The following is an 11,070-nucleotide window of genomic DNA, read 5'->3' as shown; positions in this document are numbered from 1 at the left end:
GTACTGAAGTTGCATGTTCAGCCATGAACTCATTGAATGGCGGTGCAGGCTAGAAGGGCCGAATGGCCTACTCCTGCACCTATTTTCTATGTTTCTATGTTTCTATGTTTCTACATCCCAATGCTGAGCTTTTGGTAAAGGATAATGTCCATAGCCACAAAGATTAGTGGGAGAGCGGGTTGTGTAGAGGACACAGAGAGACTGCAAAGAGATTTGGATAGGTTAAGCGAATGGGCTAAGGTTTGACAGATGGAATACAATGTCGGAAAGTGTGAGGTCTTCCTCCTTGGGAAAAAAAACAGTAAAAGGGAATATTATTTGAATGGGGAGAAATTACAACATGCTGCGATGCCGAGGGACCTGGGGGTCCTTGTGCATGATTCCCAAAAAGTTAGTTTGCAGGTGCAGCAGGTAATCAGGAAGGCGAATGGAATGTTGGCCTTCATTGCGAGAGGGATGGAGTACAAAAGCAGGGAGGTCCTGCTGCAACTGTATAGGGTATTGGTGAGGCTGCACCTGGAGTACTGCGTGCAGTTTTGGTCACCTTACTTAAGGAAGCATATACTAGCTTTGGAGGGGGTACAGAGACGATTCACTAGGCTGATTCCGGAGATGAGGGGGTTACCTTATGATGATAGATTGAGTAGAATGGGTCTTTACTCATTGGAGTTCAGAAGGATGAGGGGTAATCTTATAGAAACATTTAAAATAATGAAAGGGATAGACAAGATCGAGGCAGAGAGGTTGTTTCCACTGGTCGGGGAGACTAGAACTAGGGGGCACAGCCTCAAAATACGGGGGAGCCAATTTAAAACCGAGTTGAGAAGGAATTTCTTCTCCCAGAGGGTTGTGAATCTGTGGAATTCTCTGCCCAAGGAAGCAGTTGAGGCTAGCTCATTGAATTTATTCAAGTCACAGATAGATAGATTTTTAACCAATAAGGGAATTAAGGGTTACGGGGAGCGGGCGGGTAAGTGGAGCTGAGTCCACGGCCAGATCAGCCATAATCTTGTTGAATGGCGGAGTAGACTCGAGGGGCTAGATGGCCTACTCCTGTTCCTAATTCTTATGTTCTTATGTTCTTATGTTCTTATCTACTTAACTCCAAATGTTACATCACTGATACAGCCATTGGACCAAGGAATTTTGAGATCGATGAAGTGTCTCTACAAAAACGAATTTATGAAGTGTTTGCTTAATGCTGTGAACACAGGCATGGGAATAAAAGCATTCTCAAAAGCTTTCTCTATCAAGGACGCCATATGGGCAATTGCGGATGCATGGAATTTGGTCACTGCAGACACCTTGGTCAATGCTTGGCATAACATCTGGCCATCAACTATGTTTGCTGATGATGATCCTCAGGACTTTCAAGGCTTTCATGTGTCCAAGGAGAAAGCAATGATTGCTCATTTTTTCGATTCTGCAAGAGGACTGACTTGCGAAGCTGTGCAAGAATTGAATGAGGACGATGTCGCAGAAATCATGGACATAGACAACGATACTCCCATTGTGCATGCAGTGACAGATGAAGAAATCATGCAGAAGGTTTTGCATCCAGAAGAAAAGGATGAAAGCAGTGAAGATGATGTTGCCTGCAATCAAGTCGAAAAAGTGCCGATCGACAAAGCAATCAATCCTTGTCAAGAATTAATTTACGTTTTGGAGCAACGAAGCTTCATAAGTGAAGAAGAAATACTGCAGGTCTACAGAATTCGGGAAAGATTAGTGAAAGAAAAGCCCAAATTATTTAAACAATCAACAATATTAAATATCTTTCAAAAGAGGTCGCAACAGAAGGCCCACGACCTACGGCGTACAACTACACCAGTAATTTCCACATTTGATAATCCTATTGCTGGCCCATCATCAGCCCAGACATCATAGCTGAGCCTTCTACCTCAAGCACAACCTCCAGCCAATTGTAACTGTACTTGTTTATTTTCACTCTATTTATCAAATAAAAGCCTTCATTTACTGTTTTATACTGTATTTCATAACTTAACTGTTTTACAAATAAAAACCGTTATTATATTTCATGCTTTGAATACTGTACATTCCTGTTCAAATTTGAAGATGGTAGCAAACGATACGAAAAGCTCACATTAAGTACAGTTACAGAGTACAGGCGTACTGCGTTGCAAAAACAAGAGAGGGAGCCTTACCATGCGTTGCGAAGAAGCGAGGACTACAAGGCCTGTGAGGAGAAGAACTACAAGAAGACGTCCAAAAACAGGAAAAATCGCAACCTGGGCACGGGCATTTCCGGACTCGGGACGTGCTACTGACGTTATGAAATCCGGAAATACCCGAACCTGGGCTCGGGCGTTTCCGGACTCGGGACGTGCTACTGACGTTATGAAATCTGGAAATACCCGAACCTGGGCTCGGGCGTTTCCGGACTTCGGAACGTCAGAAACACCTTCCGAAGTCCGGAAAAACCTGAAAACCGGCTCGGCCTTGGTCCTGAGGTTGCCGGATTCGGGAGGTCGAACTTGTATTACGTTAGCTATCCACCAGTCCTCTGGCACTACACATTTTTCTAACGGATTATTTATATCTGTAATAATGCCTCTATTCATCCGGACCAGGGGTTTTACGTTTTACCTTCTTTGAATTTAATTAGTTTATTTAATATATCCCCTCTTTTTATTTTAAAAGCACATCTCATTACTAACCTCATCATCCAATGTCATGTCCTCTTGTTCTATCTCACTGGTAAATAATGAAGCAAAATAATTGTTTCATATTTCTGCCATCTTTCTATCGTTACCTGTGGTATTATCCTGTCTATCCCTTAATGGCCCTATTCCCATCCCAACCTTCCTTTTTTTATTGATGTGCCTGTAAAATATTTTATTATTTGGTTTTATGTTCCTTGATAATTTGATTTCATAGTTCCTCCTTGCCTTCCTAACTTTTTTTAACTTCTCTCCTAATGTTTTCATATTCTCCCTCTGTTATGTATTTATGCTTGGGGTCACCAGATACCAGGGGGCGCCACTATCGGAGGTCTACGGGCTGCGCGCGCGCGTGCGCGGTCACTGATATATAAGGATGGGTACCTTGTCAGACGGGTTACTTTGTGGGCGAATAAAGTTGGATCAGGTTTACACCTGAGGCAGTTTACAGTAACTAGTCTTTTGAGTCAATACATTCATTACATTTGGCGACCAGGTAACTTAAGAACTTTCGCATGTACAATGGGCACTATTGGAATTCTGGAGAAATTCGCGGATGGTGAGGATTGGGTGGATTTTATCGACTGCCTGGATCAGTATTTCGTGGCCAACAAAATGGAGGGAGACGCTGACACAATTCGGCGCAGGGCGGTTTTTCTCACCGTTTGTAGTCCAAAAAGTTATGGCCTCATGAAGAATCTTCTCTCACCTTTACATCCAACGGACAAAGAATATGGGGATTTGTGTGCTTTGGCGCATGACCATCTTAAGCCAAAGAGGGGATCATCATCTCAAGCTATCGCTTCTACACACATGTTCGTGCTGAGGGTCAGGATGTGTTGGAGTTCGTCACCGACCTGCGATGTCTTGCTGAGCCGTGTAAGTTCGGGACCGTGTTGGAAGACATGCTGTGAGATTTCTTCGTGATAGGCATCAACCATGACGTGATTCTTCGGAAGTTATTGGCCGAAGAGAAGCTGGATTTGAGCAAGGCCATCGCAACTGCCCAGACATGCATGATGACTGATGATAATTTGAGGCAGATATCATCAAAGAGTCGGAGGTCCACGGCATGTACTGTAAGCAATATTGTGTCGTCGTATGGCAGAGCTGCTTATGGCAGGACCTACTCGACTGCTTATGTGAAACCTGTTGCTGCTCAAAGTCCGCCAACTGGTACGAATCCAATTTCACCCTGTTGGTGCTGTGGGGGCAATCATCGCTTTAAACAGTACTCCTGTAATGGCTGTTCGAAAGTGGGGCATCTTCAGAGAATGTGCCCACAACTGAGCAAGTGTGCTGCCGCTCATCACATTGCTGATGATGACCAGTCCAGTGCTGGCCTGGATACACAACCCGAGGAGGAAGTGTATGGTCTGTATTCGTTCTTGGGAAAGAGCCAGCCGATAATCGTTAATGTGAAGCTGAATGGCGTGCCTGTATCAATGGAGCTGTACACGGGTGCGAGTCAGTCGATAATGAGCCAAAGGACATTCGACAAGCTGTGGGACACTGAGGCTGTGAAGCCTAAGCTGAGTCCAGTCAATGCCAAGTTGCGTCCTTACACTAAGGAACTCATACCGGTGATTGGCAGTGCAGCAATCGAGGTGTCATATGATGGTGTGGTTCATGATCTACCTTTATGGATCGTCCCAGATAATGGTCCAACACTGTTCGGCAGGAATTGGCTCGAGACAATCAAGTGGAATTGGAATGATATCAAAGCGTTGTCATCGGTGGATGACACTTCGTGTGCTCAAGTGTTGAAGAAGTTTCCTTCTTTGTTTGAACCGGGCATTGGCAATTTTACGGGAGCCAAGATGCAGATTCACCTGGATTCTGATGCAAGGCCTGTCTATCATAAAGCTCGGTCTGTTCCCTATATGATGAGGGAGAAGGTTTAAATTGAGCTTGACAGACTCCAACGTGAAGGGGTCATATCACCGGTCGAGTTTACTGAGTGGGCCAGTCCTATTGTTCCTGTGTTGAAGAGTGATGGCACTGTCAGGATTTGTGGAGACTACAAGGTCACGATTAACCGATTTTCGAAACAGGATCAGTACCCGTTACGGAAGACTGATGACCTGTTCGCCATCCTAGTTGGTGGAAAGCCATTCACTAAACTGGATCTGACGTCGGCCTATATGACACAGGGGCTTGTTGACACTTCAAAAAACTCACCTGCATCAACACCCATAAAGGACTGTTTGTCTACAACAGGTGTCCTTTTGGAATTCGTTCGGCTGCAGCCATATTTCAGAGGAATATGGAGAGCCTACTGAAGTCTGTTCCTAGAACTGTCGTGCTTCAAGATGACATTCTGGTCACAGGTCGCGACGCTACTGAACATCTGAACATCTGAACAAAGTCCGACATCATCTGGACAAAATAGGGCTCAGGCTGAAATGTTCGAAGTGTGTCTTCATGGCACCTGAAGTTGAATTCCTGGGGAGGAAGATTGCTGCTGATGGCCTCAGGCCTACTGATCGAAAACCAAGGCCATCAAAACTGCACCCAGGCCTCAGAATGTAACGGAGCTGCGTTCATTCCTTCCGCTACTCAACTACTTTGGTAATTTCTTACCCAGATTGAGCACTTTGTTAGAGCCACTGCACGTGCTACTCAGAAAAGGCGACAACTGGGTGTGGGGTGTGTCTCAAGATAAAGCCTTTGAGAAAGCTAAGAATCTGCTCTGTTCAAACAAGTTGCTTGTTCATTATGATCCGTGTAAGCGTCTTTTATTGGCCTGTGATGCTTCATCATATGGGGTTGGCTGTGAACTCCAACAAGCAAATGAGGCGGGTAAGCTACAACCTGTTGTGTATGCTTCGAGAAGTTTGTCAAAGGCGGAAAGAGCTTACAGCATGGTAGAAAAAGAAGCTCTGGCCTGTGTGTATGGGGTAAAAAAGATGCATCAGTACCTGTTTTGTCTTCGTTTTGAACTCAAAATGGATCACAAGCTACTCATTTCATTGTTTTCGGAAAACAAAGGGATTAATACCTCATCGTCCCGTATCCAGAGGTGGGCGTTGACATTGTCTGCCTATGATTATGTTATTCGTCATAGGCCTGACACTGAGAATTGTGCCGATGCACTAAGTCGTCTGCCATTGCCCATACCTGAGGTGGAGACGTCTCAACCTGCAGATCTACTGTTAGTAATGGATGCTTTTGAGAATCACTGCTCAACAAGTTAAGATCTGGACCAACCATGACCCTATTTTATCGGTTGTGAAATGTTGTGTCCTCAGTGGTGATTGGTCTGCAATACATAAGGAAATATGTGATGAGACCAAACCTTACAACCATTGCAAAGATGAACTATCCATTCAGTCAGATTGTTTACTGTGGGGCAATCGTGTTGTCATGCCTCGGAAAGGCAGAGAGAAATTTTAACGTGAACTACATAGCACTCATCTGGCATTGTCATGATGAAAGCCATTGCTAGGGCTCGTATCGTGGCCTGGAATTGACTCTGATCTGGAATCATGTGTGCCTCAGTGCAATACTTGCATGCAGCTAAGTAAAGTACCAGCGGAATCTCCGCTGAGTTTTTGGTCGTGGCCATCCAAACCATGATCGAGGATCCACATCGATTTTGTGGGCCCTTTCCTGGGAAAGATGTTTTTTGTTGTGGTTGATGCCTATTCAAAGTGGATAGAGTGTTTTATTATGCCATCCAGTACATCTACAGCTATTATTGAGAGCCTTCGTGTCATGTTTGCTAAACATGGTTTCCCCGACATTGTTGTGAGCGACAACGGATTTTGCTTCACAAGTCTGGAGTTTCAAGAGTTCATGAAACTCAATGGTATTAAACAGGTGAAGTCAGCCTCATTCAAACCTGCTTCTAATGGTCAAGTAGAGCATGCTGTTCAAACGATCAAGCAGAGTATGAAACGTGTAACTCAGGGTTCACTACAGATTCGCTTAATCGCTTGTCCTGTTTACTGCTCAGTTACAGGACCAGACCTCATACACTTCCTGGGGTCTCCCCTGCTGAACTACTGATGAAGAGAAGTCTCAGGATCAGGCTTTCTCTTGTTCATCCCGATTTGAATGATCGTGTTGAAAACAGACGTCAAAGTCAGCAAGGGGATCGTGTTGCTGTGTCACATGACATCTCTGTCAACGATCCGGTTTATGTACTGAACTATTGGTCAAGGTTCAAAGTGGATCGCCGGCACTGTTACAGCCAAGGAGGGTAACAGAGTGTTTATTGTCATGCGCAAACTTGCAGGAAACATGTTGATCAGATAAAACTGCGGCACACGGATGAACTGGAACCGCTTGAGGAAGATGCAGTCAATGACCAACCAACCAATGTTCATTCATCAGAGGACTTTGCTGTCATTATTGAATCTGGACCTTCAGTCTCTGATGTGGTCATTACCACTCCCATCAGATCGGTTACTCAGCCTTCAGTCACAACTGACTTAGAACACTCGCTAAGAACTGAAGTTGAACTGAAACAATCAACTTGTGAGCGGAAAGTCCCAGACCGTCTTAATTTGTAATAAGACTGATATTAAGATCTTGAAAGGGGATGTTGTTACGTATTTATGCTTGAGGTCACCTGACACTAGGGGGCGCCACTGTTGGAGGTCATCGGGCTGTAAGCGTGCATGCACGGTCACTGGTATGTAAGTCCGGATACCTTGTCACGTGGGTTACTTTGAGCACGAATACAGTTGGATCAGGTTTACACATGAGGCAGTTTATAATAACTAGTCTTTTGAGTCATTACATTCATTACACCCTTATCATGCACTCCCCTGCTGTCTATGTACTTAATATATGCCTCTTTCCTTACACTCAATTGTTGCCTTATGACTTTATTCATCCATGGAGTCTCATTAGTGTTTCGTTTGTTCTTTTCTTTTAACAGAATATATTGTTCCTGCACTCTGTTGAACACAGATTTAAGTGTTTCCCATTGCTGTTCTACATCATTTTTGCCAATATTGTTGTCCATTTTATTTTTCTAAGTTGTATTCTCAGCCCCTCAAAATCAGCTTTTGTCCATTCTATTACCCTGGTTTTCATCATGCTTTTGTCCTTCTCAATTATCGTCTTAAAGCATATTATATTATGATCACTATTGCCTCGATGCTCCCCTACGTTTACTTCTCTTATGTTCTCTGGTTCATTCCCCATTACTAGGTTCAATAGCAAATCGTCCCTTGTTGGGCTTTTTACATACTGGGTTAGAAAGGAGCCCTGTATACATTGTAGGAACTCCATTCCCTTATTCCCTTTACCTACTTCACCTATCCAATTGATATCAGTGTAGTTGAAATCTTCCATGATTATTATTCTATGTTTTTTAAGCATTCCCCTAATTTGTCAGCATATTTCTTCCTCCACCTGCCTTCCACTATTAGGTGGTCTGTAGACTACACCTATTAATGTGATTGATCCTTTATTATATTTTATCTCTGTCCATATGGATTCTAATTTGGTCTTGCTTATAACTGCGTCATTTTTATCTACTGTCATTATGTTATCCCTAATAAGTACAACTACTCCCTCTCTATCTTTTCTAAATATGTTATACTCTGCAATGTTTAATTCCCGGTCCTGATTTTTCTGCAGCCATGTCTCAGTAATCCCTACTATGTCTGGTTCCTCACAACGCATGATTGCCTCCAGCTCTCCTGTTTTATTACGGACATTGTGCAGTGCTGTACAGACAGTTTAACTAATATTTAATAGGTTTTCCTCTCAATTTATGTTTAACCATCTTATTAGACTCCAGTTCTGCAACTCTATTCATTCCCTTGACATCAATCCCCTCCCTTATTTTATTAGTCCCTATGCTCCCTTTTACTGTTTTGTTTATATTTAGGCTGGTTACGTTTGGTGAATAGAGTGTGTGGGATTGGGTGAATGGGAGTGTGTAGGACTGGGTGAATGGGAGTGTGTTGGAATGGGTGAATGGGAGTGTGTGGGACTGGGTGAATGGGAGTGTGTGGGACTGGGTGAATGGGAGTGTGTGGGACTGGGTGAATAGGAGTGTGTGGGACTGGGTGAATGGGAGTGTGTGGGACTGGGTGAATGGGAGTGTGTGGGACTGGGTGAATGGGAGTGTGTGGGACTGGGTGAATGGGAGTGTGTGGGACTGGGTGAATGGGAGTGTGTGGGACTGGGTGAATGGGAGTGTGTGGGACTGGGTGAATGGGAGTGTGTTGGAATGGGTGAATGGGAGTGTGAGGGACTGGGTCAATGGGAGTGTGTGGGACTGGTGAATGGGAGTGTGTGGGACTGGGGGAATGGGAATGTGTGGGACTGGGTGAATGGGAGTGTGTGGGACTGGTGAATGGGAGTGTGTGGGACTGGGGGAATGGGAGTGTGTGGGACTGGGCGAATGGGAGTGTGTGGGACTGGGGGAATGGGAGTGTGTGGGACTGGTTGAATGGGAGTGTGTGGGACTGGGTGAATGGGAGTGTGTGGGACTGGGTGAATGGGAGTGTGTGGGACTGGGTGAATGTGAGTGTGTGGGACTGGGTGAATGGGAGTCTGTGGGACTGGATGAATGGGATTGTGTGGGACTGGGTCAATGGGAGTGTGTGGGACTGGATCAATAGGAGTGTGTGGGACTGGGGGAATGGGAGTGTGTGGGATTGGGTGAATGGGAGTGTGTGGGACTGGGGGAATGGGAGTGTGTGGGACTGGGTGAATGGGAGTGTGTGGGACTGGATGGATGGGAGTGTGTGGGACTGGGTGAATGGGAGTGTGTGGGACTGGGTGAATGGGAGTGTGTGGGACTGGGTGAATGGGAGTGTGTGGGACTGGGTGAATGGGAGTGTGTGGGACTGGGGGAATGGGAGTGTGTGGGACTGGTTGAATGGGAATGTGTGGGACAGGAGTGTGTGGGACTGGGTGAATAGGAGTGTGTGGGACTGGGTGAATGGGAATGTGTGTGTGACTGAGGGAATGGGAGCGTGTGGGACTGGGTGAATAGGAGTGTATGGGACTGGGTCAATGGGAGTGTGTGTGTGACTGAGGGAATGGGAGCGTGTGGGACTGGGTGAATGGGAGTGTGTTGGAATGGGTGAATGGGTGTGTGTGGGACTGGGTCAATGGGAGTGTGTGGGACTGGTGAATGGAAGTGTGTGGGACTGGGGGAATGGGAATGTGTGGGACTGGGGGAATGGGAGTGTGTGGAACTGGGTGAATGGGAGTGTGTGGGACTGGGTGAATGGGAGTGTGTGGGACTGGTGAATGGGAGTGTGTGGGACTGGGGGAATGGGAGTGTGTGGGACTCGGCGAATGGGAGTGTGTGGGATTGGGTGAATGGGAGTGTGTGGGACTGTGGGAATGGAAGTGTGTGGGACTGGATCAATGGGAGTGTGTGGGACTGGGTGAATGGGAGTGTGTGGGACTGGGTGAATGGGAGTGTGTGGGACTGGATCAATAGGAGTGTGTGGGACTGGGGGAATGGGAGTATGTGGGATTGGGTGAATGGGAGTGTGTGGGACTGGGGGAATGGGAGAGTGTGGGACTGGGTGAATGGGAGTGTGTGGGACTGGATGGATGGGAGTGTGTGGGACTGGGTGAATGGGAGTGTGTGGGACTGGGTGAATGGGAGTGTGTGGGACTGGGTGAATGGGAGTATGTGGGACTGGTTCAATGGGAGTGTGTGGGACTGGGGGAATGGGAGTGTGTGGGACTGGGGGAATGGGAGCGTGTGGGACTGGGTGAATGGGAATGTGTGGGACTGGGTGAATAGGAGTGTGTGGGACTGGGTGAAGAGGAGTGTGTGTGACTGGGTCAATGGGAGTGTGTGTGACTGAGGGAATGGGAGCGTGTGGGAATGGGTGAATGGGAATGTGTGGGACTGGGTGAATAGGAGTGTGTGGGACTGGGTGAATGGGAGTGTGTGTGGGACTGGGTGAATGGGAGTGTGTGGGACTGGATGAATTGGAGTGTGTGGGACTGGGTGAATGGGAGTGTGTGTGACTGAGGGAATGGGAGCGTGTGGGACTGGGGGAATGGGAGTGTGTGGGACTGGATGAATGGGAGTGTGTGGGACTGGGTGAATGGGAGTGTGTGTGACTGAGGGAATGGGAGTGTGTGGGACTGGATGAATGGGAGTGTGTGGGACTGGGTGAATGGGAGTGTGTGTGACTGAGGGAATGGGAGTGTGTGGGACTGGGGGAATGGGAGTGTGTGGGACTTTGTGAATGGCAGTGTGTGGGACTGGGTGAATGGGAGTGTGTGGGACTGGGGGCATAGGAGTGTGTGCGACTGGGTCAATGGGAGTGTGTGGGACTTTGTGAATGGCAGTGTGTGGGACTGGGTGAATGGGAGTGTGTGGGACTGGGTGAATAGGAGTGTGTTGGAATGGGTGAATGGGAGTGTGTGGGACTGGGTCAATGGGAGTGTG

The sequence above is a fragment of the Pristiophorus japonicus genome, chromosome 20 (genome assembly GCF_044704955.1).
Source record: "Pristiophorus japonicus isolate sPriJap1 chromosome 20, sPriJap1.hap1, whole genome shotgun sequence".
In the NCBI taxonomy this organism is placed as follows: domain Eukaryota; kingdom Metazoa; phylum Chordata; class Chondrichthyes; family Pristiophoridae; genus Pristiophorus; species Pristiophorus japonicus.
This window is presented reverse-complemented; position numbering follows the sequence as displayed.